The following is a 22167-nucleotide window of genomic DNA, read 5'->3' on the forward strand; positions in this document are numbered from 1 at the left end:
TCCAGATACATCTAGGTTTGTCAAGGTGACAAAACCAACCAGCGCACTACATAATGATGAACACTGTACTGCAAATATCCTTTAAATTTTTATTTTGTTATTTGTGTGTGTGTACGATGTGAGGAAGAACACACACCACAGCACACGTGTGGAGGTAGGAGGACAATCGTATAGAGTCAATTCATCTCCTTCCACCTTTACATGACTTCCAGAGACTGAACTCAGGTTGTCAGGCTTGCTGAGCAATTTATTAATTTTTAAAAAGGAGAAGGAAACAAGGTTGAAGTTGTAACCATGATCCCCTCATTACAACACACACTCATGTTTGTGAGGCACACATGCACACACATGTGCATATAAGCACAGACTAATAGAGACAAAGTGCTGACCTTCAGTGAAAAAGAATAAATTGAAAAAGCCCACTAGACATTTCTCAACTAAATGTTTTGTAAGCTATTTCATGTGTCAATTGTACTTACAAAGACATATACTTTTAGGACTCTTTCACATGTATTTACATGTGTATGTACATATGATTAAATTTCCTTGCATGTACACTAAAATATGATTTTTCCCTGTCTCTATAACTAGGAATTTTGGATTAAGGACAAGAGGTTGCTTGTTTAGGTCTTGTTTGGCATGTTGTATTTTTAAATGGAGATGTGTTTGTTTGTTTTGTTGGTTTTTTGTTTGTGTTTGTTTGCTTGGTTGGGTTTTTTTTCTATTTTTGTCTTTGTTTTTGGAAACAGAGTTTCTCTGTGTAACAGTCCTGGCTGTCCTGGAACTCACTCTGTAGACCAGGCTGGCCTCAAACTCAGAGATCCACTTGCTTCTGCCTACCGAGTGCTGGGATTAAAGGTGTGCACCACCAACACCTGGCTGTTACTTTTGTTTTACTTATTTATTTGTGTGTTGGGAGGCAGACTAACATGTCATGTGCATGTGTGGAAGTCAGAGGACAATTTGGGGAAGTCAGTTTTCTCCTTCCTGAGTTTTGGGAGTTGAACTCAAGTATTCAGTAGTGGCTGCAAACACCTTTACCTGCTTTTATGTGTATTTAAATCTAGATTCTACACATAAGAGAAAACAGGTAATATTTGTCTGAGTCTAGCTTGTTTTACTTAATATGATTATCTAAAGTTCCATCTTACTTCTTGCAAATGACAATTTTATTTTTCTTATGGATGAATTAAACTCCATTATGTATATATACCACTTTTTTAATCCATTCATGTTTTGGTAGATATCTAGGCTGAATGCATTACTTGGCTAGTTTGTTTTTTATTGTTATCATAAAATAGTATTTCTTAAAGTTAAATAAGCTATGGCAAAGGGGATTAAGGAGCTTTCAGCAACCAGATTTACTCCCTTGTATAATAAAATCACTTCCAATTGTGTCTCTTAGAGAATTAACATGATGCCTGTCTTAGTTACTTTTCTATTGCTGTGATAAAATATCCTGACAAAAGCAACTTAAGGGAGAAAGGCTTTCAAATACAGTCCATCCCAGTGGGGAAATCAAGGCAGCAGCAGCTTGAAGCAATTGACCATTTTGCACCCACAATCAGGAAACATGAACAATGAATGTCTGTGCCCAGCTTACTCTCTCCTTCTTATACAAGGAATGGTGCCACCCACAGTGGATGTGACTTTCCACTTCATTAACCTAATGAAGATAAGCCCTACCCCCAGGCATACTCAGTGGTTCCTCTCCCAGGTAATTCTAGATCTCATCAAGTTGACTCTTGAAATCAACCATCACAATGCCTTATAAGAAAAATTATGTTCTCAGTTATGTAATAAGCATGTCACCTTATTTACCTACTTCACTGCTGTCTCAGCAAATCAAATGATTGTAGCTAAAATAAATCATCTTGATTGAGGCACCAAATTTATAGGCAATGAGTATTTTCTCACAGCTATGGAGTTTTATTTTCACAATAATCCTCTTGCCTAAAATTCAAGTTCTAAGTCATTTAACCCCTATAGCTGCTTACTTGAGCAGGCATGAGGGTAAAGTAACAATAAAAGAAATGAGGAAAACAAGACAAAATGAAATAAAAATACCACTGAGAGTTTACTTGAGTTAGCTGGAAATAGTAGGAGGATTGCAAGTTTGGTGTCAGTCTGGGTTTCACAGTGTCAAGGAGAATTCCTGAGAAGATGCTGGGTCTGAAGAGAGTGGTGGATTGAATAGAACTGCAGTACTATTGAGAGGTTGGAATGTCACAGGTGCTGACATATTATCTTGGGCTAGCTTTAGCCCTCTGGATAGCCATTCATCTATGCCAGAACTAGCATCCTGTGACTAATAGAAACCTTCTGGAACCTATGAACTTAACAGACCACTGGTTTCCACCAACCCAAAAGCTAGAATGTCATCAGATAGCATCTGATGCCTATAGAAGAGCTCCCCCCATCTTCTGTAACAACTCTCTGATGTTTCCATCAATCTATCTGAAGAGAGTCTTGATTTATGACTTTCTTTGTTCTGTTACTATAAAAACTTAGCGAAACTGTGTCCACATTGGGACATGGAATTTGTGTTCTCAGGCCATTGTCACTCAAGTTTGGCCCTAGGATTAACTATCTGTTATGCTCTTTGAGGGGAGAGGTGTGGTTTTTTTTGTATGTGTGTCAACAATAGTGAAAAAGAAAGGAAAAGAAAAGAATAGTAGATGCTATAAGAAAAATGAGTCAGGAAGCAGACAAACTTGATGTCAACAGGCTGAGACTTTTATTGAAACAGTGAGGGGCCCAACCTTTTCCTAGGTTGAGCACACTTAGAGGGGCTATGTGTGCATATATATACATGCACACACACATACATACAACCTGGTAGCTACCAGGAACTTTCCGCTATTTTTTGTGGTTTGACTGGAAGCAGGGTGGGTTGTTTTTAATACTCAGGCATATTATTTCCGCAGGTAGAGTAGAATGGTCTGGCTGAGACTAAGCCATTCTTTATGGCTAGTGGCTATCCTGACTCAGTTCCTCAAAACTCAAGGCTATTACCCAACAGATGCCAGAATAGCCACTCTAATGGATGTCATTCCTCCCTCCAAGAACACTATTTGGCATCTAAAGAATTCTAAGGAAAATGTGGTAGTTTGAATGTAATGGACTCCCATAAACCTATAGAGCGTGGTACTATTAGCAGGTGTGGCTTTGTTGGAAGAAGTTTGTCACGGTGGGGGTGGACTTTGAGATCTCATATATGCTGAAGCCAGGCCCAGTGTCTCAGTTCACTTCCTGTTGCCTGCAGATCAAAATGTATTAACTCTTTCTCCAGCACCACATCTGCCTGCATGTCATGTCCCACCATGATGATAATGGACTGAACCTCTGAAACTGTAAGCCAGCCCCAATTAAATGTTTTCCTTTATAAGAGTTGCCATGGTCCAAATGGATGGAACTAGAAAATATCATCCTGAGTAAGGTAGCCCAGACTCAGAAGGACAAACATGGTATGTACTCACTCAACAGTGGATACTAGATGAAAGGCAAAGGATAACCAGACTACAACCCACAGCTCCAGAGAAGGTAGCAAACAAGGAGAAACCTAAGAGGGATGTACAGATCACCTTGGGATGGAGAAACAGAGATCCTGATGAGTAAACAGAGGCCTAGGTGGAGCAATGTGGGGGGGATATGGGAATGAGAACATGAAGAAATGGGATGGTCGAGCTGGGAGAGGGATGGAGTGGGAGAGCAATGAAAGAGATATCTTGATAGAGAGAGACATTGTGGGGTAAGGGAGAAACCTGGTGCTAGGGAAATTCCCAGGAATTCGCAAGGATGACCCCAGATTAAACTACTAGGAGTATTGGAGAGGGTGCCTGAACTGGCCTACTCTGGTAATCAGATTGGTGAATACCCTAATTGTCATCATAGAGACTTCATTCAGTAACTGATGGAAGCAGATGCAGAGATCCACAGCCAAGCACCGGGCCGAGATCTGGGAATCTAATCAAAGAGAGAGAAGAAGGATTAAATGAGCAGGGGAGAGTGTCAAAATCATGATGGGAAAATCTACAGAGACAACTGAACTAAGCTCATAGGAACTCATGAACTTTAGACTGACAGCAGTGGAACCTGCATTGGACTGACCTGCATACAGGAGACGGTTATGTAGCTTGGTCTGTTTGTGGGGCCCCTGGCAGTGTGGTCAGGATCTATCCCTGATGCATGGGCTGGCTTTCTGGATCCCATTACCTATGGTGGGACACCTTGCTCACCCTTGATGCAGGGGGAGGGGCTTGATCCTGCCTCAACTGAATGTACCAGGCTTTGCTGGCACCCCATGGGAGGCTTTACTCTTTTGGAGGAGAGGATGCAGCGTGGGTGGAGGGGAGCAGGAGGAGGGATGAGAGGGAGATCTGTAGTATTCTTAAATTTTAAAAAAAATAGCAAAAGGAAAGTTACTGTGGTCTTGGTGTCTCTTCACAGCAATAGAAACCCAAACTAAGATAGAGAAGAAAGGGACTTGGTATGTAACTGACTGGTTATGTGCTTGCCTGGCATGTGTAAGGCCCTAGGTTCAATCCCTGGTACCAGGAGAGAAAAAGAGGAGAGCAAAGAACTCCCTCAAACACCAGAGGGAAAGCCCGACATGGTGCCCTACATCTGTTAGCTCAGCACTTGGGAGGTAAGAGGCAGAAAGATCAGGAGTTTAAGGCCAGCATAGCTACAAAGTGGAATTTTTGAGACAGTTTCAAAAGAAAATAAAAGAAACAAACAAAACTGAGGCAGTGTGTAGGGCTGGGGTATCCAGGGAGCCACTTAAAGAAACAAGCAGAATGTCAGAGGACTTGGAGGAAGCCAACCACAGTCAGGCCAAGAGGACATTCCTTGTAGACCTACCACTTTCTCAAGGCACGCCCTGGATAGAATTCACGGTGCTTGGGATGTACACTAAAGCCTCCAAGCAGCTCACACGTGCTCACACATTTCTGTGCTCGGCATGAAAGTGGTAGAGCAGTTCCTACGAGACAGCCACTTTTGCTCTGGGGTGCAGCCTTGGCTTCTGGCATAACTACCTTTCCTGCGGTTTAGCCTCTCTTGCAGGTTTTGTTCTACCCGGAATCCAACACGACTTCAGGCTCAAGACAGCAACATATCTCTGTACTTTCAACAAAAATAAAGGAAACAGACAAACATAAAATGAAGGCAGGGTGCCAGGATTTCATCCTGCTTTTAGTTACTTTGTAGGCCAAAGCGAGGAGCCAGGCCTTTTTTTTTTTTTTTTTTTTTTTTTTTTTTGCAAAAGCAGCTTCTAAATCTGTCTATTTTACCTTGGACTGACCATACTAGATATTGTATCACCCTGGTCTACCTTCCCCGAGAACCCTGTTGGGTTTGTCTAACCAGAGTCCCCTTTGGAGGGACCAGCAAGGTGGCTCCGTGGGTAAAGATGCTTGCCACCAAGCCTGATGACCGGAGTTCAAGCCTCAGAACCCACATGGTGGAAGGAGAGAAGTTATGTGGATGTAAGAGACAACTCTCAGTTTAACAAGGCCTGCCACCTTGTTAAAAACTCTTGCTGCCTTCAGTGAGTCAGTGCCAACGCCACACGTCATTACTAAAGGCAAATGTGACAGGTTTCCATTGTCGCTGCTGTCACGTATGCCCATGCTCCATATCTGTGCCACCACGGCTTGCCCTCTCTCTCTGTCTCTCTCTCCCCGTCTGTCTCTCTCTCTCTGTCTCTCTTTCTGTCTCTCTCTGTGTCTCTCTCTGTCTCTTTCTCTCTCTTGCTCTCTCACTCTCGCTCTCTCAGTCTCTCCCTTTCCCAGAGACAGTCTTTTGCGTCCCCACCACCCTGCACCCCATAAAAATCTCTTGCATGAGGTCTGTTGCATGGTGTCATTTTTTGCAGCATTCCTTGGCCTTCCAGTCATCACAAAACCCTTACACTGGTAGCTTGGCTGGGAAGGAGATTCTCTGGACTCCACCTCCCATCTCAGCTTAGGCGTGTTTTGTTTGTTTGTTTCAGGTTTATGCAGCTAGCATTTTTACCCACTGAGCCTTCTCTCCAGCCCTACAATATAGATTTCAAGCCCAAGGGTTTTGTGTGTGTGTGTGTGTGCGTGTGCGTGTGCGTGTGCGTGTGCGTGTGCGTGTGCGTGTGCGTGTGTGTGTGTGTGTGTGTGTGTGTGTGTGTTGAGTAGGGCAAGACACACTCAGGCATAAGCACAGACTTCTCAAAGGAGAGCCATGCCTTATTGTCTTTACAATGGCTTTGTGTTTGATCCTGTTACACAGCTCAGAGAGAGAATGAGAGAGTAATTTACAGCAAAGTTTAAAGGTGAAAGAATTTCCTTTTGTAAACAAAGCTGTAAGGTGGATTTATGAGGGTTTTGTCCTGATTTAGGAAAGAGAGGCCAGTGCTAAAAACTGAAAGTTATAGATCATTTTGGCCTGAAGTGAGCACAGTTTATTTATTGTCTTTGACATCTCGGTTTGAGGTGTCTTTAGGGAAGCATGCATGGTCTCTGCAGGCAGTTTTGGTTTTATCAGTGGTGTCTGAAGTTCCCTATACCTGTTTTCTTTCTCATGCATTTCTTTCCATGGCCCTTCATTTTTTGCCTATTGTGCCTCAGAATCATGACATTTGCAGGAAAATGGAGGCGGATAGAAATCATCATGTTAAGCAAAATAAGCCAGACCCAGAAAAATACCTCATGTTTTCTGTCATATTGAGACATTAGGAGTTAGGCAGACTCCCTGATAGACAGATAGGGAGAGGAGCCATAGCTAGGTAATAAAGGTGGCGAATCTCCAAGATGGCCAGCTTCTACATCAACCTCCTAACTTGAGACAAAAGGCCTTGTTGGCTTTTGTCTCCCACCATCCGGCCCCCTGCTGATAGACTACCTCAATGAGTTCAAGGCCTGCTCAAGACATGTCACATTGCAGTTATAGGCCAATCAACCATCCTATCTCTCTTCAAACTGACCAACCCTAAATTACGGGAGGAAAACTCCTCAGAGGCTTTAAAACCCCCAGCTCTCCAAAAGAGACTGGATTTTTCAGCTTCCCAAGTACCCTCTGCTTTGCTGAGCGTCTTTTTCTCTGTGTGTCTACTGCATGTGTTCATTCTCTCATCCCCAATAAATGCCTTTCTTTAGCTGCTGATTCTGTCTGCAGTGCTTGAGATTTCTCTGCTGCTATCTGTTGCACTTCGGATTTTTCCTGCCTTTTAAATTCTTTAACTGGCAGAGAAAATGAACTTAATCAAGACCCCTGGACTGTATCAATATCCAGAACCAAGATGCCAAGATATCCGTGTGTGTGTGTGTGTGTGTGTGTGTGTGTGTGTGTGTGTGTGTGTGTATGTGTGTGTGTGTGTGTCTTTGAGAGAGAGAAAGAGCCTTATAATTATCCCTGATGTTTCTGCACTGTAACTTTCTATCCGTTGATGCACCCTTGCCCCTGTCCTTGGTTATAAATCCCCAGTTGCTTTTGTAAGAGTCAGAGTTGATTTCAGTCTCTACTATTCTACAAAACATCATAGTGGTGATTCCTGTAGCTACTGTGACAGCCCACCCACCCCCGGCCCCCCACCCTGCTTAGATCCTGCCTTACTATTCTAACTCAAAACCTTTCAAATTTTCATGTGTATATACTACATGTGTGCATATGTGTGTATACACACTTATATTGCATGGGCACACATGAATATGGATGTGCATGCATGTGAAAGCCACCTGACATGTGGGTTCTGGGAATCTGAACTCCTCTATCAAGAGAAGGTTGATGTCAGGAATCACCTTCAATTGTTCTTCAACTTTACTCAAGGAGGCAAGGTCTCTCTAGCGAACCCAGAGCTCAGGGATACAGCTAGTCTTGCTAGCCAGCTTACTCTGGGGATCGCTGTATCCACCTTCCCAGGCTGAAATTACAGGTGAACTACCACACCAGTGTGGTACCTACAGGAGTTCTGGGGAATCTGAACCCAGTCCTCATGCTTGCACAGCAAAACGTAACCACTCAGCCATCTCCCCACCCACCCCCTTTCCTTCTTTTCTCTTTGCCTTACTGTTCTTTAACCGCTGTCTCCTTAGCCATGTATATTTCCTTTAAACAATGTCTAAAGCCGTGCTCTTCATACGGCTGTGATACAGTCTAGGGGGTCTTGATTGGGTTCGTTTCTTTCTCTACCAGTTAAAGAATTAAAAGGCAGGAAAAACATCAAGCTCAAAAAGCAAACCAGAGCAGACAGAAGTTTAATATGGCCACTAGAAAATTTACACTGGGCTGACAAGATAGCCCAATTAATAAAAGTACTTGTCACACAAGCCTGATGCCTTGAGTTTGATCCCCAGAACCCACAGTGGAAGAGAACCGACTCTCAAAAGTTGTCCTCTGACTTCCACGCGTGTGCCAATAGCACACATACAGGGACATATGAGTGCCCCCTGTGCATACCATATACATACACAAATACTATTAATTAAAAAATTTTTAAACCAAACTTTCTAGTGATATATGTGGGCCAGGTTTGGGGGGGGCACACCTGTAATCCCAAATTTTTTTGATTGTTTAATTTTTGAGACAAAGTCTTGGGTAGATGAAGCTGGCCTTGAACTTGACATGTAGCCAAGAATGACTTTGAGTTCCTCCTGCCTCTACTCCCAAATGGTTGGATTACATGTGTGATGTGTGTGTCATCATACCTACTTCAGGAATAAAGACTTCTTCAGGGAGGTGGCTGGAGAAAGGCTCAAAGGTTAAAAGCACATACAGCTCTTACAGAGGTAGTTCAGTTCTCTGCATCCACACCTGGCGGCTCACAAGCACCTGTAACTCCAGTTTCAGAGGATCCAGTGCCCTCTTCTGACCCCACAGGCACCCATATACATATCACACACACACACACACACACACACACACACACACACACACACACACACACACACACTAAATTAATCTTTAAAGAAAAGACTTCTTCCAACCGTCTTGCAAAATCAGAACTGAAACAATGAGTGATCAGAACACATCTTGACCAGGACTGCTGACGCATACAGACCCCCTGTTCCTGCATTCATCCCAATTTTTCTCTAGTAAACCCAAAGCTCATGTCAGGACCCTGGAGCCAGACTTAGGGTCACTGGATGCATTTGTCTCTTCCCAATGTGTTCACATGGAATAAATCTTATTTCTTTGTTCCTCACGATTACTGGGCTGTTTCATCGGTGTACTGATAGCAAAGCTTTTGCCCTTAAAACTCCAGTAACAAATTCTCTCAAGATCCTTCAAATCTGGGCAGCATTATTTGAGGTGGGACCATGGGGTCTCAGGAGCATCCTTGGGAAAAGTCTGGGATGCCAGCCAATAACTAGTGTTGCCAGGACTCATCATCCAGAGATGCATCTGCTCTCCTCCTATTCACCCCTGAGGATCCAGTTAAGCACTGCATTAATGCCTTCCCTGGTTGGACCATGTCTTCTACGTTCTCTTTGGCTGACTGCATCAATTCAGAGTCAAGCCTGTGACTGGATGAATTAATTATTGGACCTTCTCCCAAACACTTTTTTTCCTTCATATTATTTTGTTATTCTTTTTCTACTTAATAGAATATCTTAATATCCTATCTAAGATAAAAAATGCTTCTTTAACCATGTAACAAAAAGAGAAAAGAAATCATCTTTGCAGAATATTTCTCTGGAAGAATCCAGAACAACTTGGTAACCTGAACTCTAGGGATGAGAGTGAACTCCCAAGTACCGAGGCTAAATTGAGACTTTCCTGCAATCTTTCAATCTCACATCATGGTTTTGCTTGTTTAAAAAACCATTTTCACTATATAAAATTTTTTTCAAGCTTAGATTCCGTTTTAGACTTGTCAAAAACCTTTTCTTGCATTATGCAATCAGTAATTGACAAGCTTTTTCTGCAAAAGTATTTTATGCTTTTTGTCTCAACAACCATTCATTTCATAGAAAGAAAGTAGCTATAGACAAGATGGGTGTGGCTAAGTTCCAAGAGAACTACAAGACCTTACCCCCAAATGTACTACATACCAGATGGTCTTTACTTTTCCTCTCCTCTCTCCCTCTCTCCCTCATGTTCACTCCATGCTTTCATGGAAATAGAACTCAGAGATTCTCATATATTAGGAAAGTGCTTGGCCACTGAGCCACATCCCCAGTCTTACTTTTCCATTTCTCTTTTCCTTCCTTCCTTCCTTCCTTTCTTTCTTTCTTTCTTTCTTTCTTTCTTTCTTTCTTTCTTTCTTTCTTTCTTTGTTATTTCTTCTCTTTTCTTTTCTTTCCTTCTTTCTTTTTTTGGTTATTTGTTTTGGGTTTTTGATACTGTGTCAGGGACCTGTGAGATGACTTAGAAGGAAAAGGCCCTGACAATCTGAATTTGATCCTTAGAATCCACAGTAAAGGTTGACCTCCACGTTTGTTATGGCATGTGTATGCCTGTACTCACACATACATCAGGCATGCACACACGTACATACACCTGCACACATGCACACACATACAAATACAGTAATAATGAAGTTTTTAAATTAAAACAATAGAGAGCATCATATAGCCAAGACTGGCCTCTCACCTGCTATGTAGCTGAGGCTGGCCTTGAACTCCAGATGCTCCTGCCTCTACCTCCCAAGTTCTAGAATTACAGACATAGAGGCCAGACTGATTCCCCCCATCGCTCACCCCCTTTTAAAAATGTGTATGGGTGTTTTGCCAGTATGTATGTCTGTGTACCACATATTTGCCTGATGCCCAGAAAGGCCAGAAAAGGGCATCAGATTCCCTGGGACTAGAGTTACAGATGGTTGTGAGCCACCATGTAGATGCTGAGAATCAAACCCATGTCCTCTGGAAGGATAATCAGTGCACTTAACCATTGAGCCATCTCTCCAGCCCCTACTTCGCCATTCCTAAACAGAATAAAACAAATCTCAACTCAAGAGGTGTGCTTAGGAGGGCTGGGAAAAGGAAAGCTAAGGCTGAGTGTGGTTCAGTAGTAGAGCACCTGCCGAGCATGCTTAAGACTCTGGGTTCAGAAAAAGAAAGAAAAGGAAAGGAAAGAAAGATAATAGGGAACAGAGGGAAAACATGGAATCCTTTATTCACTCAGAAAAGCAAAGTATTTCACAAGTGGGAGAAAAGCCTGTGGATGGTGGTTCACACTTCTAATGCCAGCATTTGAGAAGCGAGAGTTCAGAGCCAGTTCAAGTCAAGAGTAAGGCCATGACTGAAACAAACAAAAAGGCCAACTTGGGCATGATGTCTCAAATGAAAAATAGATGAACATTTAAAGCCATGAAAACAATAATATCTTCTTCTCTTTTTTTGTATAAATCAGTGGAGCCAGCAAAGAAGTTCCTTCTAAGTTGAAAATCACTTGAATTTTCTTTCATCTCTAGGCCTTAAAACAACATACACTCCAAATTAACTAAATATATTGCTCTCTTGAGCCATTAAATTCTCTGTAAAAGCAACCATTGTGACAAGTGGTCTCATCACCCTGGCCTGTGTTGAGGTATCTCTAGCTCAGAGAACCCCTTCGGGACAGTGATGCAACCTAGATAGGTCAGCTTTCTGGACCACTGGCTCTAACCTCCAGGTTCTTAGACTTTATCTTATGCTATGAAATGTTGTGCCCAACATACTAACTAAAAGCAGTCTTCCCAGAGGAAACAAAGCGACACAGAATGCCCATTTTCAAACGTTTCTGTTCCAAGAAAAAGCTGGGGAAGCAAAAAAAAGATAGACAATCTAAACTGTTCAGGCTTAGAAATTAGTTCCAGCTGGCCATAGTGACTCATTTCTGCAATCCCAGTATTTAGGAGGTGAGGCAGGAGGATCATCTTGAGTTTGAGGCCAGCCTGGAATACACGGGGTGTTCCAGGACAGCCTACACTATAGGGTAAGAAACTGTGCTTTAAAAAAAAAATCCAGCTGGGTGTGGTAGCATGCACCTATAATCCCAGCACTTAGGAGGCAGAAGCAGAAGATGTTCTGTGAGTTCTAGGCCAGGCAGAGCTCCATAGTGAGGCCCTGTCTAAAATAACAACATAATTCCATAATCAAATGGTATCACCTCTACTTTCTAGCTTCTCACTGGCAATTTTCTCAGAGGAAGCAAATAATGCTCAAGAGGCCACGGGTGTGGAAAACGGACCCCACTCTGGAGAGACCAAGCTGAATGGCATCCCTGGAACTTGGAACCATCTTCTCAGGATCCTGACAGACACAAGTCATAAAATCAAAAGCTGCTTGCCATAGGGTCCACTGCACCAAAGATTCCCGGCATGGTGGTTATTTTCAGCTGAAGAGATCTGAGAGAGCACATACAGGAAAGTCTCTTGGGCCTTCCCCTTCCCTCCACTCCTGAAGCAGACAAAAAAAAAAAAAACCAGGACAGATGTTCTGACATTCCCCCTGAAGCAGTCATGAGACCCGCAGATGCGAGGCCCTCCTTAGGTACCAACCAAATAGAAGCTATTTCTTGCACCTCCTTTTCCGATCTTTTCTCACCCTTTCATGCTCTTCTAAAGGGGACTTTGTAACACCCACTCCTCTCCTTAGATCAGTGGCTCTCAACCTTCCTAATGCTGTGACCCTTTAATACAGTCCCCCATGTTGTGGTGACCCCCGACCATAAAATGATTTCACTGCTACTTCATAACTATAATTTTGCTACTGTTATGAATCATAATGTAAATATCTGATATGCAGGATATCTGATATGTGACCCCCCCAGATTGAGAACCACTGCCTTAGAGTCTATAAAGGGAACTGCAAAAATGTAAGTCTGTTTGAAACAAGATGATGACACTCATTCTGAGGAGGAAGAAGAGACATGTAGGCATGAGCTGGAAAGGAAAACCCTTCCTGGCACTTGGATCCCCTGTATGCTTCCCCACTGTACCCCCTTTTACTCCTGCACCTGAGTCCCCCCTGCCCCCAACACATACAAATGGATATTTGAGATGGAAAAGTCTCCTCTATTTTCCTTAGGTCTGGATTTGAACAAATCTATTTCCTTCCAGTAATTTCTGTCTCATGGGTCACAGTGGGCTGTAGGAACCTTGAAGTTCTGGTAACATCTATACTTAGAGGTAGCCATTTATATATAATATATATATATCATATATATATATATATATATATATATATATATATATATATATATCCAAGACTCTTCATTAGGCCTAATATCCTCCACAATATGTTTCCTCTCTTTGTTTTTTATGAGGGTCCCATGAAACACAAAATTTAGATTAAATAAAGGTGAACCTCTCTTTTGTCACAGGAACCTCAGTCATGAACTTAACACTGGCAAAGCAAAAGAAGTATTTTTCTCCCCTTCATGTCTCTGAGTCTCTTCATCTCACTAGGGCACCATCTATGGCTTGCAGAAACTCAGCCCTCAGGGAAGCACTAGTGAGTATCAGTGCTCACTACCGACCTAACAGGATAAATGAGAAACACACACAACTTTTAAAATCTCAACTAAATAGAAAGTTCAAGTAAAAAGTACATCAGCAAAAGGACCATTAAGACTGGAGCTATCAGTTTTTTAAAGGGGTGGGGGCAGTTAGAGAGATGGCTCATCGATTAAGAGCACTTGCTGCCCTTGCAGAAGACTGGAGTTCAGTTCCCAGCACCCACATCAGGCAGCTCACTACCACCTGGAACTTCAGCTCCAGAGGATCTGCTGACTTCTTCTGTCTTCTATGGGTATTGTATAAATGCAGTACACATGTAGACAAGCAGATGGGTGCCCATGCATTATTTTAAAAAGACAGGAGCTAGAGGGCTGTGGAGATGGCTCATTGGTCTGCTGCACAAGCCCAAGGATCTGAGTTTAGATCCCCCTGCACTCACATAAAAGCAGGATGCAGAAGTATATGTCTATAATCCCAGCAATGGGAGAGGGGCAGAGACAGGCAAAGCCTAGGAGCCTTCCTGGCCAGCCAGTCTACTAAAATGACAAGCTCCATGTTCAGTAGAAAACTGTCTCAAAAGAGTAAGGTGAAGAATTATCGAGGAAGATGCCTAGTATTGACCTCTGGTCTCCATATGAACACTCATGGATGAGTGTAGCTACACATACATGTGTATACACATATACACACCACACACACACACACACACACACACACACACACACACACGCCCACGCACACGTGTGTGCGCACACACACATGTGCACACTCACGAGCACATGGCAAGAAAAGGAAAAAAATGGAAGTGGGAAAAAACTGAACAAAACAAAAACCCGCCGGGCGGTGGTGGCACACGCCTTTAATCCCAGCACTCGGGAGGCAGAGCCAGGCGGATCTCTGTGAGTTTGAGGCCAGCCTGGGCTACCAAGTGAGTTCCAGGAGAGGCACAAAGCTACACAGTGAAACCCTGTCTTGAAAAACCAAAAAAAAAAAAAAAAAAAAAACCAGAGTCCGTTCAGCTTTGATGGGGTCTAAACTTCAATAAAGTGTAGACTGATAGCAAGCAGGTACAGTCACTCCAACAGTTTTGTACCAGACATTTAAGCCAGATGCTAGATTCAGGGCTTCCAATATCAGGTCCAGACACTCCACCCACCCAAACAAAGTAATGGTCCAAAGGCAAAGGCAAGGAAGGAGTTTAATCAACATGACCATGTGCAGCTAGTCCCTTCCCTTGTGAAGATGTAAACAAGGTCTACCCTCTCTCCTTAGGTCCCACAAGGTCTACCCTCTCTCCTAAATCCCAACTACAAACCCAGGCATGATTCTGCCGAAGTCCACTCTGGGGAACCAATGAGTTTATTGGACTTCCTTACAGAGCATAGATGAGCGGTTACTTACAGAAGTGTGGGTGCTCCTTCCCCTAAAGGCTGCATATGGAAAGCCTTTACCCAGCAGGGATGAGGGCTTCCCCACAACCACACAGATGGAGCCTCTCCTACTCTTCCTTGGTCTATATACTCTAGCCCCCATACAAGAGGTGGTAGGGAATAACTAGAGACTTAGGTGTGGGTCTTGTGACCCTCCTTACCCCTCTGTGAGGATATGTAGACAGTCAACAAGCCCAGCTGGGTTGCAAAGGGGGTACAGCTGAACTGCCAAAGATGATACTTACTTGGCTTGGAAGACACATAACATGTTGGGAAAACATAATGTAAGAATTTCAGCCTATTTTCATGGCATTGACAATAGAGAATTGGATCTGAGTCAAGAGGCATAATTAAGAAGTTCTGCTCAGCTAGGTATAATGGTGCACACCTTTAATTCCAGCACTAGGGAGGCAGAGGCAGGAAGATGTCTGTGAGTTCAAGGTCAGTCTGGTCTACATAGTGAGTTCTAGAAGTCAGGGTGTCTTAGTTTTGGTTTTTATTGTTGTGAAGAGACACAATGACCACAGCAACTCTTATAAAGAAAACATTTAACTGGAGCGGCTCACTTAGTTTCAGAGGCTCAGTCCATTATCATCATGACAGGGAGCATGGCAGTGTGCAGGCAGACGTGGTGCTGGCTACATCTTGACCAGAAGGCAGCAGGAAGTCAGCTGACTGTCACACTGAGGGAAGCTTGAGCAAAAGAGACCTCAAAGTCCACCCCCACAGTGACATACTTCTCCAACAAGGCCACACCTCCTAATAGTGCCACTCCCTTTGGGAGCCATTTTCTTTCAAATCACCACACAGGGCTATAGAGTGAGACCTTGTCTTGAAAAAAAAAAAACAACCCAAAAATAACAACAAAAAGAAGAAGAGTCCTGGTGAAAATGTAGTCTGGTCAAAATGTGGTCTGGTTGATCATCATCTCAGTTCTTGTCCTTATTACTCAAAGAGTCAGACCAATTCCCATGAGATAACTCCTCTTGGGGTGATATCATGGAGTGAGCTGTGAGGCTCTGTTGTTCCTAAAATCTAAGATGGACTGCAGGTCTAAGACAGTGAGTGGAGACTTTTAGGTCCCTTGTGCATGTGGAGGGGAGGGGTCTGACAAAAAGATGCCTGTCTTATCTTTTTATCTTCAGCCCAGAAGGGGGATAAGATTGTTGTTTTTCAGTCAATACGGTGGCTGCACCTTAAGCAACTGCTGTTCCAACTGGCAATTGCAACTCCACAGTGGTTCAGCAGCACTGGCCTCAGCCATGGGGGAATTCTGTTCCCTCAGGCACCGACTCTATCACGGCTGCTGAAGGGAACTTTATCAATTCTCTATTCTTCTATAGAACTCAGGATTCAAAGGTTGAGGTGAAATCCTCCTAGCTCAGAGAGGCTGAATAGCAAATAGCTAGCTTTTTCTCCTTGTTTGTGTCTCCCTCAAAAAGGGCTGTCCCCCTGCTCAGCCCCCTACTAAAGAACCCTCGCTACACTTAGTTCCTCCCTACCACTTCCTGTCAGCTAGTTGCTGACTCAACCAGGTTAATTTTATTTAATCAAACAAATGTAACATGTCTTTGTATCAAAAGTAGCAGAAACACATGTAACACACCTTTACACAGTTAAAATAACTTTCTACAACATAAGATAGATTAGGTACCACTCGTTCCTAGATAGGCACCCCTTGGTGCTATGTGCAGAGTCAAGCAAGAATCTGGCCCAAAGTAGTGGAGATGGGTGCAAATGGAAGGTGGAGATGCCAGGTTTTCAATCCTGCTTGCAGCGATGTGGTGGGCCCAAGTGAAGAGTCAGAGCATTTTAACGAAAGCAGCTTCTAAGTACTCCTTGTATAATAACCGTTAGCCTTCAGAGAAGAGCAGCTGCATGACGGCTTGGCTTGGCAAAGGAGCCGACACAAATCCCCCTTCAGCAATGAGCTTTACTAGGAGAAAGGGCCTCATGGCAGCAGGTGTGCCGCAGGTGCCTCTTTATCCACTGAGCCATCGTGATGGTCCTAGAAATTATTAAGTGAATTGTCAGATTCAGAAAGATAAGCATCACATTTTCCTTCGTTTTTGGATCCTATATTTTATAGAAAGACATAAAACCATGTGTACTTATATGACACGAAAGCAGAAGGGAAACTATAAGGAAACACAGGGAACTAATGGGAGGGCAGAGAAAGGAAATGTTAGAAACAAAAAATAACCCCAGTGTCACACACGAACCAAATGAAAGTAGCCTGGCAAGGCAATTCTGTTTGAAGAAAGAGTGTGCCAGAACACACAACAGCCTAACCAGCACACTTGACCAAGACGGCTTCTGTCTTGTATCCCTGACTTAGGTGGTGAGTGAGTCTCATACCATTGGTAGAAGCTTGGCTTCACAATTTGATGTAACTGGCCAACAGATGCAAGGAGAAAGAGGGAGGTTCCAGAAATGTGTATTCCAGTAGGGCTGTCTTTGATAGAAAGAACAACAATTTCTTACAGGGAAGACTGAAGGGGTAGAGGGTAGGAATATGGTCAAAATACATTTTACACATATATGAAAGCCAGTACTGTGTACATTGACTTTATGTCAATAAAAAGGTGACTTGCTGAGTGAACAATTTAGAGTAACTTTCTAGGTGTTCCCGCCTGGGCTGGTTAGTTTATGTCAATTTCAGACAAACTAGAGTCACCTGGGAAGAGGACCTCAATTAAGGAATTTCTTTTCTTCCATCAGATTGGCCTGTGGGCATGTCTGTGAGGCATTTTCTTGGTAATTGATGTAAGAGGGCCCATCCCACTGTGGGTGGTGCCAACCTTGGGCAGGTGGTACTGGACTGTATAAAACAAGCTGAGCAAGCCATGAAAAGCAAGTCAGTAAGCAGCATTCCTCCAGTAATCTCAGCTTCAGTTCCTGCCTTGGCTTCTGTGGTAGTTTAAAAGAAAACAGCCCCCATAGGGAGTGACACTATTAGGAGGTGTGGCTTTGTTGGAGTAGATGTAGCCTTCTTGGAGGAAGTGTGTCACTGTGGGGATGGGCTTTGAGGTCTCCTATGCTCAAGATATGCCCAGTGACACAGTTCACTTCCTGTTGCTTGCAGATCAAGATGTAAACTCTCAGGGCTGGAGAGATGGCTCAGCAGTTAAGAGCACTGGCTGCTCTTCTAAAGATCCTGAGTTCAATTCCCAGCAACCACATGGTGGCTCACAACCATCTATAATGAGATCTGATGCCCTCTTCTGGCCTGCAGGCAAAACATGCAGGCAGAACACTGTAGACATAATAAATAAATACATCTTTAAAAAATAAAATTAAATTAAATTAAAAGATGTAAACTCTCAGCTTCTTCTCCAGCAACATGCTGACTGCGTGCTACCAGGTCCCACCATGATGATAATGGACTAAACCTCCGAACTGTAAACCACCCAATTGTGGTGGTATTGTGTTCCCCGAAATAGTGTGCATGCTAATAAACTTATCTGGAGTCAGAGAACAGAACAGCCACAATATTAAACATAGAGGATAGGCAGTGGTAGCACATGCCTTTAATCCCAGAAAGTGAGACTTTAATCCCAGGGAGTGATGGCAGAAAACAGAAAGATATATAAGATGTGAAGACCAGAAACTAGAAGCATTTGGCAGGTTAAGCTTTTAGGCTTTTGAGCAGCAGTTCAGCTGAGATCCATTCCGATGAGGACTCAGAGGCTTCCAGTCTGAGGAAACAGGATCAGCTGAGGAATTGGCAAGGTGAGGTAGCTGTGGCTGGTTCTGTCTCTCTGATCATTCAGCGTTCACTCCAATACCTGGCTCGGGTTTGATTTTATTAATAAGAACTTTTAAGATTCATTCTACACCCAATTAAATGTTTTCCTTTATAAAAGTTGTCATGGCCATGGTGTCTCTTCACAGCAATAGAAACCTTAAGACAGCTTCTCTCAGTGACAGACTGTAACCTGTAAGCCAAATAAATAAACCCTTTCCTCCCAAAGTTGTTTTTGGTCAGTGTTTTATCACAGTGACAGAAAGCAAACTAGAACAATGACACTTAGTCACTTGGGTATTTGTTCTATTCTTTGTGAGATTTCAAGTTCAGGAGGAGTCTCCTAAAGTACACACACACACACACACACACACACACACACACACACACACAATCACATGACAACAACCAAGAAGGTGGTTGTTTCTTAAGTGTCCTTCCTTCTGGTCCTACTTACTGCCTCATTAGCCCCAGTGAAAGCACTCAGTTGTTAAGTGACTTGAAAAATCAGGATCATTAAAATTGAAAATGTCCATTTAAACCAGCCTACCCTTTGTGATGTTAAAATGTCCCCTTTGTGAGTACATTCTTCTCTCTCAGCTAGGCCTATTGCAGCTTTTAACCTGGGCTTTTCAGAGCCTCTAGTGGTCTTATTGCTATAATTTTCACAAGTGGAACACTGAAGCAATTTAATATTATTTTTACCACAAAGATTTGTTTCCATGTTTTCCACGTATTGGGTAGCTGAGATTTCTGTGGCATCTTGCAAAATAATGATGTAGAACCTTATAGCATTAAAAAGGAAATGTTTAAAAGGCAAACAAGAACCACCCAAAAAAAGTAAGAGGTTAAAATATTTAAATTAGTATGTGAGGGACTGGAAAGATGGTTCAGCAGATAAAGAACACTTGCTGTGATGAACTAGTCTGCCTCCATCTTAGGCTTAAAAGCCATTTATGATTCAACCTGTTTCTCAAGGATGGGGCTATGCCTCACCTGTAACCTTAATTACAAATGGTTCTGTACTGCCTGTTCCAGGAATGGCAATCATGCCTTTGTTTCAAAAAGTTAATAGCTATCTTGCAATCCTACCTGTATTTCAAATGGGTTGTTATGACTACCTTGTTATGGCTACCTGTTGTCATGACTACCTTGCTATCCCCACCTTGCAACCATGTCTTTGTTTCAGCAGGCCATTAGGACTAACTTGGTATGCTTATGTTCTGCTCATAAATTTTGCCCACCAAATCCCCCCTTTGGAAACCCCCTACCACTAAGCTATGAAAACCTTGTCTTCCTCATGTCCAAGGCTGACCTCTTGAATCTTGCCTTAGGTGGAGGCTGTCTGTGTACATGAATAAAAAAGCTTGCTTTACGCCGGGCAGTGGTGGCACACGCCTTTAATCCCAGCACTCGGGAGGCAGAGCCAGGCAGATCTTTGTGAGTTTGAGGCTAGCCTGGTCTACAGAGCAAGATCCACGAAAGGCGCAAAGCTACACAGAGAAACCCTGTCTTGGAAAAAAAAAGCTTGCTTTAATAAAATAAAACTGCTTGCTCTAATTAATTTGGCCATAATGATTTGGGTCGGTGGTCTTTCTCATCATATCTTTGGGATTAACAGCATCCATATGGTGGGTCTAAGCTATCTGAAGTTCCCAGAAAAAAGCCATACCTACAAAGAACATTCCACAAGGCTGAACTTCAATAGTTGTGAAGAAACTGGAATGTTGCAGGTCAACAACCAGATTATCTTGGGATGTTTTAGACCTCTAAATAGCCACACATTGCCTACCTTTGTGTATGACCTAACATCCTTGTGACTATTAGGTAAATCCACTTGGAATGTACAAACAGAACCTCAGCTTCCACCAATCTAAAATCTACGAATGTCATCAGGCCTAGAGGAGATGTTTCCCTGCTTTTCTGAAACCTGCCTGCCTGAAAAGTGTCTTATTTTCTTTGTTCTGTTACTATAAAAACTTTATGAAAGTTATTACATTAGAACATGGAATTTGGGGTAACTTAAATTTGTGTTCTTGGGCCATGGTCACTCATATTTGGCTCCTGAAGAAATTAAGTTTTCTCTTTTGAGGCACAAACTGTGTTTTTATACATTTATGAGCACTCAGACCAGGAATGGCAGGTAAGGGAGGTACGAGTCTAAATTATTACTTTATTTGTACATATTTTTATTTATGTGGTGTTTGTGTGTGTGTGTGTGTGTGTGTGTGTGTGTGTGTGTGTGTGTATGCCACATGGATGCAGGTGCCAACGGATGCCAAAAGAGGGTAACTGGATCCCCTAGAGATAGAGTTTCAGGCATTTGCAAGCTGCTCAGTGTGGACACTGGGAACCAAATTTGGGTCATCTGGAAGAGTAGTAAGTACTATTAACCACTCAGCCACTTCTCCAATGCTACAGATTCTGTTTTAAAAGTAAAGTTGTTACTTTGTTCACTGTGTTTTTTTAATTAATTTTGAATTTTAAAAAACATTGAATTAGGGGACTGGAAAGATGGCTCAGGAGTTTAGACCACTCATTGCTCTTCCAGAGGACTGAGATTCCATTCCTAGTATGGACATGATGGCTCACGACAATCTGTAACTCCAGTTCCATAGGATTTGATGCCCTCTTTTGATTTCAGTGGGCACCAGGTACACATGTGGTGCACATACATACATGCAGGCAAAACATTCATACACATAAACTTTTTTAATCTAAAAAAAGGTGCTCATTAAAAACGGTTGAATTAAAGTAATATTGATTCTTTGTCAAAAGTTAAAAATAGCATATACCATAGCAATCCTACTCCTAGGTCCATACTCAGAACTAAAAACATATTCACAACAAATATTTATGCATGATGATTCCTGGTAGCACTATTCACAAAAGCCCAAAGGTGGAAACTAGCCAAAGGCCCATCAACAATGAATAAACTGGCAAATGTATACAACAGAATTTTATTGAGTCATAAAAAGGAATGCTACCATTTGGGTAAGCCTTGACAAGATTAAGGTCAACGAAAGAAACCAGACACAAAGGGGTCACATACACCATACACTTTCACTTTATGAACTACTACAGTAGGAAAAGCTATCCAAAAAGGGATTGGTGGCTGCTGAAGAGCTAATGACAAAAAATACAAACAAAAGCCTCAGGTGGGCTGAGAAACTCTAGACTGAAAAGCTGTCTTGACTAGTAATACCTGTGGGCTGTTAGGACCCAGGACTCTGATAGGAGGATCAGCATACTAACCTCCTCGGCCATCTACCACTTTGAGACTGTAGGGGAACTGATCTGCAGATGCTGTCTTCCATCCCAAGGGGAACTGATCTGCAGGTGGAATCTTCCATCCCCAAAGTCCTCTTTTCTGTCCCATAAAATTCCCAACCCTTCTGTACCACATGCACACAGTCTCCACTCCCAAGGAGAGACTGATGTCCTCCAGCTATTCTGGTTAAAGAATAATTCTGCTCGTGTAAAGGCTAGTCTGCGCTTTCTTTAATTCCCAAGTTGCCTCACTCAATCTGGATCTAATAGTTGCCAGGGGATGAGGAGTGACTGCTAATGAGAAC

This window comes from Peromyscus eremicus, chromosome X (genome assembly GCF_949786415.1).
Source record: "Peromyscus eremicus chromosome X, PerEre_H2_v1, whole genome shotgun sequence".
NCBI classification, from domain to species: Eukaryota; Metazoa; Chordata; class Mammalia; order Rodentia; family Cricetidae; genus Peromyscus; species Peromyscus eremicus.